This window comes from Tiliqua scincoides, chromosome 8, assembly GCF_035046505.1.
Source record: "Tiliqua scincoides isolate rTilSci1 chromosome 8, rTilSci1.hap2, whole genome shotgun sequence".
Lineage (NCBI taxonomy): Eukaryota > Metazoa > Chordata > Lepidosauria > Squamata > Scincidae > Tiliqua > Tiliqua scincoides.
The window spans coordinates 21,445,487-21,449,844 of NC_089828.1; the positions used below are offsets into that span (position 1 = coordinate 21,445,487).

Genomic DNA, 4,358 nt, shown 5'->3' on the forward strand with positions numbered 1-4,358 from the left:
CCCCAAAATTAAAGTGAACATCCATTTAGGATATGGCCTGAGGGATTCATGATTGATCTTTGTTCCTGAGGGGGGGAAAGCGGGGTGATTACACCAGCTCCAAATGTATGGTACAACAACATTTCAGAATTATAATGGCTTAATAGGCATTCACTCTCCTCAGGGAACCCTGGGAACTGTACTTGTCTGAGTGGGACTAGGGGATCTCTCAGAAAGAATTCTTTTCAACATCACCAAACTACCATTCCCCAAGGTTCTTTGGAAAGCTATGACAGTTAAGCTGATAGAAACCATGGTCTTGCCCCTAATCTTCTAGACTCAGTCCTGACTATGCTATTTATTTTAATTTAATTGACTTTTCAAAAATTTCTAAGGGCACAATTCTAACCCACTTTCCAGCACTGACATAAGGGCAATGCAGCTCCGAGGTAAAGGAACAAACATTCCCTTTCTTTGAGGAGGCCTCCATGAGTACCACCCAACTGCAGGATGCAGCACACATCCCATCAGCATAGCTATGCCACTGCTGGAAAGTTGGTTAGGATTTGGACCTCTTTGAGCCCAGTCCTACACCACCACCACCCCGTGTTATAGCATGTAGCAGCACACACCGAAAAATGCTGTGGTGGTGGTGGTGGTGGTGGTGGAAACTGAAAGCAAATAGGAGGAAAGTAAAAAAAAAATATATATGTTTGCTTAGCTTCACATAAGCCAAAGGTCACATATTGGTCTCCATGGGCATTTTGATGGTGTATATCCAAGGAGAGAAAACGGGTGGGAAGTTTTTGGAAAGAAGGGTTAAGATCCGGCAAACTGACACTAGATCCAGTGCAAGGCTCTTGGCTTGCCTGTTTCACTGCAGGATAGGATTGTGCCCTTAGTGAATCAACTTGTGGCAGAACATGTAGGTCTTTACCAAACACTGGAAATGCAAAAGAAATAGGGCAGATGAAGCACCCCTGGAAGACAGAACCAGTCAGAATGTAGCTGCTGGTCACTCTCTCCCATGTGTTTTCCAACCAAACTTCAGCTTGTGGAGCAGAACCTCACCACATGATCTGAACTAGCACTTTGGTTCATATGAGAGCAGGTGATCCTTTAGGGCAAAGGTTGTTTAGGGCTTTAAATAGAATGATTAGCACTTTGAATGGGACATGGAAACAAACTGGAAATCAGGGCTATCAGAACAGCACAGGTGCCATCTGCTCTAAGCCAGAAAAACCTGACAACAGCATAGCGGCTACATCTTGCGCCAGCTGTAGATCTCAAATGCTTTTGAAGGACAGTCCTACCTACAATCACTTTGTGGTAATCAAGATGGGATGGGACCAAAGCATGGTCAGCTCTGCCTCCTCTAAGAAGGGTCAAAGTTGACAAACCAAAGGCACTCCTAGCTATTGGCCAGCCAGATGCCTCAAGACTCGGCCTCTAACTCTGCCTTTAATCCCACACTATTCGCCCTTACTCTACTGCTGTTATTCTTTACTCTTAAGAAGCATTTATCCCACCCTTAGGGAATAAGCATTCCACCAAAACACAGTTAAATGCTGAAATTATCTTCATCACAGTTAGTGAACTGAACAGTGCGAGATGCTCAGAGTGAAGATAATGCACGCCTCTCATTTAGAATGCCAAATGTTTAGTGATGCTGCCTGCGGGGAGTGGGGAGAAAGGAGCTACTTATAAGAAGTAAAGGCATGACACGTATGTGGAATAGGAGAACCTCATTCCAAAAGTGGTACGGTTGCCGATTTTCCCAAAATGATTTTGTTTTTGCAACTCAGAGCCCATGAGAGTGGGATGCAGGGGGTAAACTGTACCCAAGCCTGAGGTAAAATACGGGATCCAGGAGCCAAAGGAGCCCCTCTCCAAATTTCCTGGGATCTTGCATTTTCTGATCTCACCAGGGCCCATGAGTGTGTGTGTGGGGGGTGCAAGTAGTACATCGTACCTGGACCTAGGGTCAAGAAGGGGGGCCCGGAGCCAAAGGAGGGGAGTCAGAAATTTCCTGAGTTCTCAGAAAATGTTCGCTTGTATCATGTGAAGACTAGCATTCATATTTTGTGTAAGCCTACATAGTTTTATATATTGTAATTCATAGAAACTATGATCCAATCATCATGGTTGGCAACGTTCAGTCTCAAAAGAGTATGGTATAAGCCTACAGCACCCGGTATTCCCAGGCGGTCGCCCATCCAAGTACAAACCAGGCCTGACCCTGCTTAGCTTCCAAGATCAGACGAGATCAGGCATGTGCAGGGTAATAATGATCATATGAAATTATGATCCAATGGAGAAAGGAAGGGACCCAAAAGAAACTTTGTACTCTCTGACAAAATTCCTCTCAGAGAATTTTCAACTTCCTTCTTTTTTTTTTCCCTTTGTCATATGGATTGCAAAGTTTTAGCTCAGATCATTTTGGGACCACTATTAGGCTCTATCCCTCTGTTCATGGATGAGTACCCTGCTAGTCCCTGTCTCATTCTCAGTGTTTTCTCCATTGGTGTTCTTATGACATCACCAGTCCCACTTAAGGTATCTTAGGCTTTTGGATACATCTGATCTGGCAACCAGGGCCATTTCACCCATGAAGCTGATGGAGATGGTTACCTCTGGCAGCAAGGTGATGGTAGGGAGCCCTGTCTATTCATCCACCCACTCTCCAATTTGGAAGGAAGAAGGGGACAGATTGGAAGAGGAAATGTGGAGAAAAGGGGACTGGTAGACTAGAGCAGGGGTGCCCAAACCCCGGCCCTGAGGCCACATGCGGCCCTCAAGGTCTCTCAATGCGGCCCTCAGGGAGCCCTCAGTCTCCAATGAGCCTCTGGCCCTCCAGAGATTTGTTGCAGCCTGCACTGGCCTCACAACTGCTCTCAGCGTGAAGGCAACTGTTTGACCTCTTTGCATGAGCTGTAGGATGAGGGCTTCCACCACTGCTTGCTGTTTCATTTCTGTGATGCAGCAGTGGCAGCAAAGGAAAGGTCAGCCCTGCTTTGTGCAAGGCCTTATATAGGCCTTGAGCTATTGCAAGACCTTCATTCAATCATATAAGTTCATCTTTAATATATTCATTTATGTAAACTTATGTAAATTTATTCAAATTTTAAATGTAAATTAATTCTTCCCCCCCCCCGGCCCCTGACGCAGTGCCAGAGAGATGATCTGGCCCTCTTGCCAAAAACATTGGACACCCCTGGACTAGAGCATTGGAGATCCTCCTCTCCTCCATACCATTGCTCTATCCCTTCTTCCTTTTCAAATCCAGGGAGTGAGAGGAACAGAGACTGACACATTACTAGGCAAGGGGGGGCATTTGAGGTGCAGCCTCAGATGCCTGGAGGTCTTTGGTCAACCCTGCAGGCAACCCTAAAAAGTGGGCTTGCTAGGGATGAAAGGAAGAGGCAGCAGCCAGTCCCTTTTCTTCAAATGACATGGCATGGCTATCTTGGAGATTGAAAGTCCAAATGTTTCAATCCTTGCTGTCTGCTGCAAAAGAATCTCAGGGCTGGAGAAGACCTTTTTCCGAGACCCTGGAGTCACAGCATCTGCCTATTCACAGTTGACAGTACTGGGCCAAGGGAACTATTATAATAAAGTCAGACCATTGACGGCACAATAAAAATCATTATTGTGCCATCAATGGTCTGACTCTCTGTAACACAGTTTTTAAAGCTGTTCAGGTCTGCTTTACTTTAAGGCAGGCTGTGAAGCAGTCCACCTAAGCAACAGAATGTCCCAGGCAAGGGCTCGCTATCAATTGCTTTTATTTTCCCTAGTTCATGCTAAAGTCTCACTCTTCTTCAGTTATAATATCCACTTCTGTTAGCAAATTCTGCTCTATCATGTGGGTCAGCTCCTGGTCCTCTTCTAATCTCACCATTGCTCCACACCATCTTTCTCTCTCTCTCATTCTCTCATGCTCTCTCCCTCAGCCTTTGGGGAATGGTTCAAGAAACAGCAAGTAGATTTTAATGTGAAGAAATGTTAAAGTGATGGATTTGGGGTTCTATGGAAAATAAAGTAGGCATGGCAACCTCACCATTGGACGCAAAGAAGTTGGAATATACTGACAGAGAGGGGATTTGGGGATTTGTGTTAACACCATGAGGAAGGCAGACTGTAATGAGGATGGCTGTTGGACTGAGAGAATACAACGGCCACAATGCAATGACCAAGGGCATAATCCACTCAATGTTCTCCTGCACAAATCCCACTGAAATGAATGGGAACTGTACAAGAGCACTGAGGGATTTCCATAAAAAAATGTCCTCATTGATTGTCCTTATGAAAATATGAAAGAAATTGTTGCTTGAAGTTATTAGAATTAGGACTGAGATTAAACTACAGTTACGAACATG

General features: G+C 45.1%; 1 pseudogene; it reads right to left on the reverse strand.

Moving 5' to 3' along the window:
- Positions 1–2,158: 2,158 nt before the first annotated feature.
- Positions 2,159–2,278, reverse strand: LOC136659530 (5S ribosomal RNA; annotated as a pseudogene).
- Between the last annotated feature and the right edge of the window lie 2,080 nt (positions 2,279–4,358).